Source organism: Parasteatoda tepidariorum, chromosome 2, assembly GCF_043381705.1.
Source record: "Parasteatoda tepidariorum isolate YZ-2023 chromosome 2, CAS_Ptep_4.0, whole genome shotgun sequence".
Taxonomy (NCBI): domain Eukaryota; kingdom Metazoa; phylum Arthropoda; class Arachnida; order Araneae; family Theridiidae; genus Parasteatoda; species Parasteatoda tepidariorum.
This window is the reverse complement of record NC_092205.1, coordinates 9,865,387-9,877,715: the sequence shown is the minus strand read 5'-3', so window position 1 is coordinate 9,877,715 and position 12,329 is coordinate 9,865,387. Positions and strand designations below refer to the sequence as shown.

The window sequence follows — 12,329 nt, the reverse complement described above, 5'->3', positions numbered from 1 at the left end:
ATGCATCTTTATACGTTGGATGCTGATGTCCATCGACTTTACGTATATCTTGAAATGACAATGAGCCGGTGACATTAACCAACAACATTCGAAGATAAAAGCACTAAGTCTGCCTTGGATTGACTGTAAATGCTCTCCCCAAGGCGTTTGATTTGAATAAACCGGGACAACGGCCTTCATCGGTGTGCCTTGCTTGCGGGAAGTCCATTTCTTTTTGTTTGAGCCCATGTGAAATAGTGTGGTACTTCTGAACAGAGTAATGTCTGTGCAAAGGCATCAAACGCATCCGCACGATTACACAATTCAAAAAAATTCGGTGAGTGTAGTTCTTGGTGGATTTATAGCTCTGTCAATCGCTGTCTCGTTCGTGAAATATACGCGCTGACCGTTTTCAAGATGGACGGCTAAATGACTAACGGTAGGATCATGAATAGGGAATCCAAAGTTGCGACAAACAGCTTCATTGGAGCTGATGTACCGGCCAATTTGGTAGAGCGTTATTTCGTCGTTGTTATTCACTGGAAAAGCGGTCACATTGGTATTTTCAACTCGAAATACTGCCATATCACTGCCTTTATTCACATACTTGCAAATATATTTGATGCTCTTCTTTTAAGGGCGAGCATAAGTATTAGAGTTTAAAGTGAATTGTTGCAACGTGCGTGAATATTACTTTTTGATTTATCAGGTTTCTATGTCTAGTTTGGATTGGAATATGATTAAATAAAGATATATTTAAAATATACGTTAAATCTGTCCAAAAAATGAAAAAAAAATTAGTTATAAACCTATTCTCATACCTACTGAATATACATATAAAATTTCATCAAAATCGATCCAGCCGTTTAGGAGGAGTTTAACCACTAAAACTGTGACAAGAGATTTTTATATATATAGATATATATATATTATATATATCACCTCAATAAATAATTCTTTTTTCTCACACTTAATTTGAATGTTTCCATGGCCTAACTTTAAATAAGATCACAAATTGCACTGACAATATTTCAAGTTAATCAGATATAAAAACATACTTTCTGATAATAAACATACTTTTTTTTAGATGGATTTGAAGTCTTTAACATCAAACTAAAGGAAGAATCACTATCTTGAAAATATAGCCCTAATTGCTAGGGCAGGCGAACGGAATGAAGTTTGAGCCCCTTAATGTTAGTTTTCTTTTATATGTATTTCATCATGTTTCCGAATCAAAAGTTTTGGCAAGCAATTAAAAAACTGTTTTATCTATTTCTACGTGATATTTTTGTTCATATCCATGAAGGTTCCATGTGATATTTTTAATATTTATTTATTATTTTTTATTATTATTAAATTATACTAAAGGTCGAAAAAAAGTCCAAAGCAAGATAATTTAAAATCCCTACATAACTTATTAATCTTGTCAAAGCAACTCTTTCAAGGGTTCGATGTAATATTAAAGTATAAATTGTGCTTCCCAAGCCTCTTTTTACAGATCTTAGATAGGACACAAATTGAGGAGGCAAGCGGTATGATAGAGACACAGAGACACATTCCATTGCTTTTTCAATAGCAAGCGCACATCACCTTTGCGCGTCCTAACGTACAAGTAAAGGAATTCACAACCTGTATGCCTCTTTCTCAACATTTGTCTCTTTAACGCGTGGCATGCTTTTGGGAAGGTAATCATGCTTATTTTTTTTAACATTGCATTAGAAAAGTTATCAGAGATTGAAAGATAACAAGTAATTACACTCTATACAACTAATACATTCAATTTCTGGCGTATACAGAAGATCTGGCCGATCAAGACGGGCAGTTATTGAGGCGTTTGTGGCTCTTCAGATTGAGGCTGAAAAAAATAGACCTCAGTGCCAACGAAAATTAAACAAAATTTATGGCGGCCAGCGAAGAGATAGATTGTGCACCACTGGTGGTGAATGGTCACTCTTTTGAGAAATTTATCGAATTTAACAACTGACAAAAATAAAATGAATGTTGGAATTGATAACCAATTGATGCCGGCAAACAGATGTTACTCCATTTTAAGATACCAACTAAGATCACGATTCGTAAGCTGTAGAAAAAATCAGTATGTTTAAATAACTACTCCGACCAGCAGTCCTGGAAGGCAGATAAAGCTGGACGTTCAGTAAACGTATCTGAGACGGACTATTACTTTTTTAAAGAAAAATACTACCCAAAAGTCTTGATTATTATCCTAGAAAATAACATCTGGCGAATTCTCTACAATCATGAAATGTATAATTGATGCAGGCAATCAAATAATGTCATCAAATCGAACCAAATGACATATATTGGTCATTTATTTCTCTCAGAAGACTAAAACGCCCAAAATGTCACAATAGGTGGACGTCCACTTAGTTGGACATTGAAAAAGATCTAAAAAGAAATTGAAACTAACTGATTAGAAAAACAGCATCTGAGAAACTCAGTTATAAGAAACTCCTTGAGATGGACTGTACCTGCTCTGGTTTGTATTGCCAAGAAGAAGATATAAAAAATTTTTACATCAACTTTATCTACGTAATTTTAAATGTCCAAGATTTGAAGAAAATAACTTCTTTAAAATACACAAAAAGGGAAATTAAAATTAATAGTCCAAACTTTCAATCGTTCTTCTGCCTCAGCTATTGAGACCTTATTATCCAAATAGAGACAACTCCTAATATTTCGAAGGGTCCAAATCCGTGATGAAGTTTCCTTGATGAAGTTCCTTGTTTATTCGAAGAAAAAAGCTTTTTGAATTTGATTTCGTAGCTTAAAATGGCATAATCAACTGAGAAATTAGTATATTTAAGGTTAGGTCGTCGAACCATAAAGATTGAGTCCTAATACTTACAAATCCGATAGTATCATAAAAATTGTTAAAGTTTTCACCTTTATTTAGTTACTTTGAGCACTGTACTTACGAGAATTTAACTTCCATAAGCATATCGTAAAGCATAATGCTTGACCTATGCATTATGACAAAAGACAAAATTCAAAGATAATAAAAAAATAACTAAGCAATGTCAGTCTACACAAATATTATTTAATTCTTATTACATTAAATAAATTTAGTAAATGGTTGATAAATTCCTTTCGTACTGGATAATTAATCTAGTCCGAAAGTTCGTTTTCTTTATTTAAAGCACGCACTTATTGACTGCAATTCATTATGTTCCTATTAAAAAAATGCTCAAAACGTTTAAGTAATAATTATGACTCAAGTCTGACATTGATTAAAAATCTAGTCTGACATTGAAATACTTTTAATGAAAACCTTTCATCACTGTGATAAAATAATATTGCTTATTGATGTACCAATATTATTTTTAGTAGTTAAATAATGATGTTTAGTAGTACTATTATTACAATTTTTAGCATAGTAAATGAAAGTTGTTATAATATTATCAGTACTGTTCTTAGTACTTAAATAATGATTTTAAGCGTAAGACTTGTTTAAAGGTTATTAATTACTTAACTATTAAGAACTTCATTTAAAAAAATATAAGAAACAACTTTTTTTATTGAAATTCTCAGGTTAATAACTTCATCTAATATAAATTAAATGACGGATAACCTTTTGGTTTTATTCCGATTGAAAACATATTTGTATTAAAATCAGAGTACGTTAAGGCTATCTATAAAAAAGTTAAATAAGTTAATATCAGGTGTACCTATACTCTGAAAATGTGAAAAATCTCTAAAATTACAAATATTAGATTTTCAAGCACAACTTTTAATATGAATTTTTCTGATTTTGTAGAAATTATTTTAATTATTCAATCCATGCTATGCATTAAATAATTAAAAATCCATGCTATAATTTTACTTTAATGGCATTTCTATAACTATTTGTCTCTGCACTGTCATTATTATCATACTTTTTCCTACAATTATTATTATACCTCGCCATACTGTTCTTTCGTTAACTCTCTTTAGTATTATTATTTTACTTCTCTATACTTTCATTATTATATTTCTCTATATTGTTATTACTATACTTCGCTATAATGTGTCTGTATAATGTTATTATACCATACCTCACTATACTGTTATCATTACACATCTTAATATTGCTGTAAATCCATTTCTCTGCATTATTAAAATACATTTCTCCAAATTACTATTAATTGCTTTTCTAAACTCGTCTTACTCCTAAGCTTTCTTTTTTTAATAAAAAAAATCTTAATAATGTTTTTCTTTTTAAAAACTATAGCTTAATTTTTTCCCCAAATTGCTTTGCTGTTTTTAAAAAAAATTAATCTTTACTCTATGCTGTCAAAAAACAAATTTTACAATATTTCGATTTTTTTTAATAGGTTTTATATATTTTAAATATACAAACTAGGTACAAAACTCGCTGTAATTATCTTATAAAATATTGTTTCAAAGCGATAATATTAAAACATAACATTTCTAACTTCTAAACAAAAAATAAATTTGAAAGTTAGCTATTATTTATAAACTTATATTCTTATAATTACTAATTAAAATGCATTTGTATAATTTAAAAATAAGAAAAATATGTACCTATAATAAAGATTACATTTCTAATAAAATATTTTAATAATTAAGTTAATATATTAAGATTTGTGAGAATTGTAATATTCTTAGACTGCTGTGTTAACTTCGAATAATAATGCAAACAACTGTTATTTTTAAAATTAATAACTGGAACTGTGTCTTCATCACGCAAAAGGCGTTTAAATTTCTCTAAACAGAATTATTACGCATTTTGTGAAATGGAAGTAACTTTTATTGAATAATATTAAGCAAATACGACTGTAATTTAAAACAACAAGAGGAAATGTTTAAGTCATATTTAATATCATTAAAGTATTCATTATTTAAAAACATTTGCAAATATTCTTAGATATTTAGAAGTTTAGATTTAAAATGTATTTTATTTGCAAAATAAAAAAATTTAATCATGTTCTATTAAGCTTAAAAATTTTTTTCAATTCTCTAATCTAATGAATTTTATGCAGATTGAAAACAAATCTTTATTATTAAATTAATTCTCTGCCAAATTAATGTTTAATTTTATAATAGTTACTTTTTAAATGTGTTGATTAAATACTAATTATTTTCTAATTGAATGTATGAGTTAATAAAAGAAATATAATTAGATTATTTGAATTAAAATTGTAAATATGATGCACAGTGTAAATAAAATTAAAGTTGCTTACTTTTTTTTTAAAATTTATAATTTATCTTGATTGAAGGTACATTTGAAAGGGTTTGTAAAAAAGCTTAAGTTTTTATAAAAAGGTACATACAAAATATATTTTATGCATAGATGTGAAAACTATTTTCAAATATTTATTTCCAGATGTAGCGTTAAAAGGAGACATAATTATAATTAAAATATCTGAAATATGTTGAATATAGAAATATATGAACAATATTTTGCAGTTAAAACCAGCAAACAGAACTAACTTCTGTTTTGTATTAAACAAGATCAGTACATACATCTATTTAATACAACATTAAATTTTCAAATCAACTTACATTTTAAATTTCTGAAGTAGATTTAAAAAGGAAATAAGAAAGAAAATGTATATGAGTAATTTGTAATATATTTATTCATAAGAAAAATAGTTTTAAGATAACCAAATGTATATTCCATTGAAATGAAGAAGAAAAACAATCTTAACAACTTTTAGCTAATAACTGCCCCTTAATGTAATAGTGAGAATGATTTTAAGGAAAAAAGGTTTAGCTTTAAATTTCGAAAGGACAACTAAGAAGTTCTTGATAGTATATCTGCACGCATAAAAATTAGTTGAAAATGATGACCAATCCGTGGAATCACGTTTTATAAATCGATCACATTTTCCATGAGATCAACTCGCACAGGAAGACCAAGATTTCTTTTGTTTTCATCAGCAAAACATTTATAAAACTTATTATTTTTTTAAATTTATTCTTTATTCGTAAAATAAAGGTATTAATCCGTAATATTTAGTTATTATTCTTCCGAGTTACATTTTTGTAATTTAATTTTGATTGTTATCTTAAATTAAAGTATTTTTTATTATTAATTAATATTAACATGTTACGTTATGAAGGAATATTTAATAAGATAACCACAGTTGAATCGGTATCTAAACTTAAACCTATTTAACAATTATTAAATAGCAAAAAGGTTTTATTTGCTTTCCTTAAAAGATTGATGAATATTTGTAAACGGAGTCCAGTTAACTTATGAATTTAAGAAGTGTTTACGAAATTTTAAAGCATTATAAGAAATTAAGCTTTCTCGCTTTTACTAAATATTCCTTTTGGCAAATAAAAAAACAACAACATGCAATCACTTTTTATTGAAACCAAATATTAAAATTATAATTGTATATTTTACTGCAATGATTATTGAGAAAAATGATTTGATTAATATTTATTGAATTAGAGTCGTTAACTAAAACTGTTTAATAATTAAAAACGTTTTTTGTATCGTAATTGAATGAATTTATATTTGATTTATAAATTTGTATTGCTATGAATCACAACTGATTTTTAAAAGGTTGGCAAACAAAACGAGTAAAGCACAGAGCTTTCTAGATGTAATTAAAAACAAAATACATCCTTTTTCAATAAAATTTATGCCATATATTGAATTAATTATGTTTCTAGATTATTTCTTAAGGTTACTAAAATTTATTAAAAAATGTATAATTTTAATTTACACTTTCAATTATAAGATCTTTAAAAAATAGTATTTTTAAATTTTTGATATAATTTAAAACACTAACTTATTTTAGTTTATTTTGAATGAAAATATTATTATTTAATTTTTATAGCATCTTGCAATATTTAAGAAAGATGAAAAAAAATTAATTTAGAATTTCAATAATTTTTAATTATTTAAAGAAAAGATACAATTTAACGGTAATCTGGTAATTTCTTTGAAGAAAATATTTTGTTTTATTTTCCAGACTTCAATATACAAAAGTTTTCTTAAATCAATAGAAATTAATTTCAAATATCTAAAATATGCGTAAAATACACTTTTCAGCTTTTCATTTTAGGAGTAGTATGTTTTAAAATTAGAAACAGTGAGGAACAGGCACGAAGAAAAAAAAAACAAAAGCTGCAGTATCATTTGAAATTCAATGTGAACGAACAATATAAGTTTAAACTATAGTTATAATTCAAATTAAACATATTATTTTTAAAAAAATAATTGTATTTTTTTTTAAATAATGCAGTGAAACTCAAATCTTTTAATATATTTTTGTGCACTATGAAAATTATTCATCTTTACATCGTTTTTCCTTTTTATTATGATAAGATGAATATTATCGATCTTACTAAAAACTGTTCATGGCATAAGCCTTTAACACCAACAATAACGTAAAGTCTTGCGAATTAAAATATATGGAAATTTTATTGTTTGAGTAGGTTATTAAATTAAATTTTCACGATAAGCAACAATAACAAAAAAAAAAAAAAAGAAAACTTACTTTATTGATCCAACACCTGTTAGCATAAGAGAAGAAGGAAATAAGACCACCACCAATTCTAGAAATGTCCTTTCTTTTCCTGGGAGGGCTCATTTGAAAATTAATAAATGAATAGGAAAAAGAAAAGAAACAGAATAAATTTTAAGATTTTTTTCTTAAGCCTTAAAAAAGACTCACGGTTTCATTTTTTTTCTTCGTATGACCATTTTCTTAGAGTATCTAGTGTTTTTCCTTAAAAGTGCTAGTGTAAAAGAAATGAAGGCAGCCCATGCTGTCAAAATAGTTTTATAATTATTTGAAATGAGATATTGAACTCAATGTAATATAATGAGGTGTAAAAAGTATATTTGTTAGTTTTTTAAACTGAATTTAAAATGTAATCCCGTTTTGTTGCTTTTACAAAAATTGAATTGTTAAATAATTTTACAAACAAAAAAAGTTTGTCGTAAAGCAATTAAAAGCTCATGCCTTTTTCAGTAATGTAAATTAGTACATAGGCATGGTATGGTTATTATAGTTAACCAAATAAAATTAATTGTAAATTTCATTTTTATTTATTTAGTTGTTTGAGATACATTTTAAGACAATGTTTAAGAGATAATCAAGTTATTTGCTTTCCTTGAACAACTAACTAGCTTTTTTCGCATTGTACAAAATTCTTAAATATCCAACAGCTAGTGTTTTATAGTTTTCATATTCTTTCTTTTTGAATTTCAAGACCAAACTGTTAAGCGCAACTTTCCAAATTTTACGTAACACTATACTCAGTAAACGTAAGATAATATTCTTACAAAATAAAAAAATTTTTGTGACTTGGTATATGATGTCAAAAACGTGCTACATTCCTTGCAAAAATATGAAAATTTTGCAATATGAAGTATAAAAAAAATTAAAATTAAAAGTTTCGAAATGATGTATCTGGAACGTTTTAAATTCAGAAAGTATAATTACCATACAAATTAAGATATTGTATTATACGTTTGATAATTACATTCTAATAAATTTTATGAATTTAGTTTAAAATTTAAAAAAAAAATGGTTAGTAATTACAGCAATTTTCTTTCCTTGAAAATCCACTGCGATTTTAATGTAGTTAAGACTGATTGAGTACTATAAAGGAGCACTGAGACACCAAATGATGACCATAATTAATTTTTGCAAGACATATGTAGTATCTAATTTCTCAGTAACACATTAATTAATACATAGTTTGCATAAAAATGATATCAATGGATATTCAAGTTAAACTTTAGAATTTGCTAACTACTCTCCTGTAAGTCCAGATACATTTTATAATAATTGAATAAATTCTTTTTTTTTCCTGACATTTCTTTTTAATTCCTCCCTTCTAAAATGCAATTTTCTTATTTCTTTTCTTTTATACACCTTATATAGTGCATATTCAAAATTTAATATTTTTTCGTTACAAAAAAGACAAATATTGGTATTCTTACGAGTGTTGTAAAATTGCAGTAGTAAACAGTGTTCCGTAAAGTTACTATAACCGCAGCTTATTCTGCAACGTTCTGATTATTCAATTAGATTCATTATCACTACTTGATTCATTATTATTTCCTCATTATTACAATTAGATTCGTTTATTACTATTAGTTTTTTAACATCAAATCAACCAGATAGGAGTTAATGAAAATTTCTTTCTTGGAATATACCGTTTCGTTTAACGAACTGGGTTTCTAGAAAACAGCAATACGGTAACGGATAACCATCTCGAGAAAATGCGTATTGCTGTCGATGAAAAATGTAAAAATATTTCTAATTTTTTCATTGGTTACTTTTTGTTTTCTGTTTCTCTCTTGGTGATCATGGTTTTTCTAATTCGGGTTTTCATCTCTATTTATTTTTCATTTTTTCGTTAGCAATTTTACATCTACTGTTCTAAATCTCTTCTGTTTTCCATATTCATGGCTTTCGAGTCTTGAGAATGCACGCCTATTTTTGAGCACTCGAAATATCCCGACTTTTTTCCCTTTCATATTTTTTTAAACAAATTAAGTTTATTTTCATGTGTATGCTTCCGCTTCAGTTTTTCAATTGCTAAGTATTTGTTTAATTGCTCTATATAGAATGGCGATTTTCCTTAAATTCCTGATAAATCTATTTCAAATTAATTTTTATAAGAAAATTGAATAAAAGAAAAATAAATGCACAAAAAAGACACGTTATAGTTTCTGCTCTATAATCAATAGTTTCTGCTCTATATCAGTACGAAATCCATTCTAAGATGAGATGCACCGAGGAAGGATCTTGTTTATATAACTGAAACTATAGTCTGTCTATTTTTGCGCCATTATTTGATCTTCATTCACTGTGTGTTTAACAAAGAGTGCACCTTATATACAGCATAGAGTGTAACATTATCTTCATTTGCTAATCCATTGTATTTTTACAAAAAAGGTTAAAGGCGTGTTAGTATAAGCAAAAGGAACACAGAAATATAAAAATTCAACAATTTATTAATAAACCAGACAAGACAAATTGGAAGACATTTTTACAGGAGATTTCACACTCCAATAGTTATTTTTCCCTCCCAGGGGAAAAATTGCTTTGAAAGTTCCCTTAGCTAGCGTCTGAGAGAAAAAGGCTGAAAGAACTTTTTTTTTTCAACTCATTGCAAACTGTTTCGAATGCATTCACTTGTTTAGTCAGTCAGGAAAATATTCTATAACTATAGCAGAAGATATTTCTTTTTTTCCGGCCATAGAAAGATTCTGAGAACTACAGCCACCACAGCCGTGATTAAATAAGAATAGCACAGAAAATTATTCCGGATTCAAACAGGACAGAACATTCTAGATAAATTTCTACATTTGAAGAAAAAAGAAGGAAATATGTTTGGAATGTTAATAGGGGGAATGGCACTTGATGAATACAAACAGTACTCATTGTTTACATATGTACTGTTTTCATACAGCACAGAATATGCCGCATATATGCGACAAATATAAAGTATGCTTTTCGATACTACATCAGTAATGAGACATAGATGAATTTTCTTCACAAAATTATATTTTCCTAAAGTAACATGTCAATTTTATACGTAAATTTGATGTTTCAAAAGCGTCTTTTTCACGTTTAGATACTGGATTTAATTCATTTGAGATCAACTCAAGAATTATTTGATCGTACCAGACAAACGTACTCATAACACTAAAGATTCCATTTTATTCCATATTGTACTAATTATAATCCATATTATACTAAAATTCCATATTATGCTAATTTCAAAATAATAATTTTTATTTTATTTTAATGGCAGTGCAAAATCAAATCACATTTATTGATAAAAATTCTTTTCGTGTGCTTCAAACGCAAGAAACAAGTGTATTTTCAATGAAATTATAAAATTGACTGTCAGGATTCTTAATTTACGAGCCTGAGGTAAGCAGCTTCAGGCATCCCCATTGAACAGGAACTTTTGATATAATAACCGAATGGATAGTTGAAAATGTGGAGTTACAATAATTACTACGATAGAAAACGTAAAAAGTTCTGATATAAAATACATCAATCAATGGCAGTCCGAAAGTCACTAAGAAGAAATTTATTTAAAAAATTATACTTTTAAAACGAAAAATACAATTTTGCTTCAATTTTTCGCACAGTTTTTGTACTTTTTTGCGGTAAAAATTCGTCATGAATTAACATTAATGTTAATTTTATCACGCACAAGAAGTGAAAGAATTCATTTATGAAAAACTCAGTGGGAGTACATTTTTAGTGAAAAATCACTTTCGAAATTAACATAACATCAAGAACACGTTTTCCAAGTATCGCATCTAATTGAAAACCTCCTTACTTTAAAATAGAAAGGAATAAATATTATTTTATATCTAGAAAATAACATGCTCTTAAACTAGAGAATTTCAGCGTTTTTCTGTAGCTATTTAACATGTTTCTAACCTAACTTCTGTTGTTTACAATAGCCAATTAGATAAATTTGTTTTTAGCCAGGAGCCAGCGTAGTTCTTAATTATTACTTAACATGTTTCTAAGAAATTACTTAACCGAAAAAAATTACTTCCAACTGGTTTTTGATTGTCGCATATTTCTAAATAGTAAAATTCAGTTTTTTTTCAATAGTTATTTAACTTTTTTTTAACCTTGAAGTTCTCGTTTGTCACTGAAGATGTTTTTAAACGTGAAAATCAGAATTGATTTCAAGAGTCATTTCCCATTTATTTTTACTTGGAAGTTTGTTATTGTAATCTGGCATCACTGAAAGAATTTTTAAACCTTGAACATTGAGAGGTTCGCAACTGCTACCTTTTGCTTAAGTAACTCTCTTGCTTCGTGCTTATTTTGATCCCTCAGTGGCTTTCAATTGCAACTTACCATGTTTTTAAAAGAGAAAATTTAGTTTTTTTCAATTATAATTTTTTAAAAAAGAGATTTGAATAGTTTTAATTTGTTGATTAACATGTTGATAACCAAGCTCTTCATTTGCCAAATATTTTTTTTTTCTTTCGTTAAATTCTAAGTTTAAATTCAGTATTATACTTACTGAAAGCAAAATCGAAACTATTGGCATTTTTATGTAAACTCAAACTCTGATGAAAAGAAGCGTAATAAATATGAATTGTTTTGAAAAAAAAATAATTCTCACACGCGTACAAATGTTATAATATTAGCACTAAAAAGGCTGCGCATTCATTTAGTAGTTTGTTCTTGAGAGCAAGGGGTTTTATTTTTGCCAACAAATGTTTTCACAATTTTTAAATACCAAAATCAACATTTCTAACATAATTATTCTGCGTGTAACATTCTACATGTTTAGTGTGAAACAGAACTGCTTATAATTTGAGATTTACTTTTAAAAAAATTGCTTGAGACTTCTAATGCATATATATATATATA

The 12,329-nt window shown here is 27.1% G+C and overlaps 1 protein-coding gene across 1 annotated transcript in view; it reads right to left on the bottom strand.

Moving 5' to 3' along the window:
• The window catches only part of LOC107448812 (carboxypeptidase D), a 233,923-nt gene that overhangs the window by 3,605 nt on the left and 217,989 nt on the right, over nt 1–12,329 (bottom strand). The gene's annotated exons all lie outside the window — the stretch shown is intronic.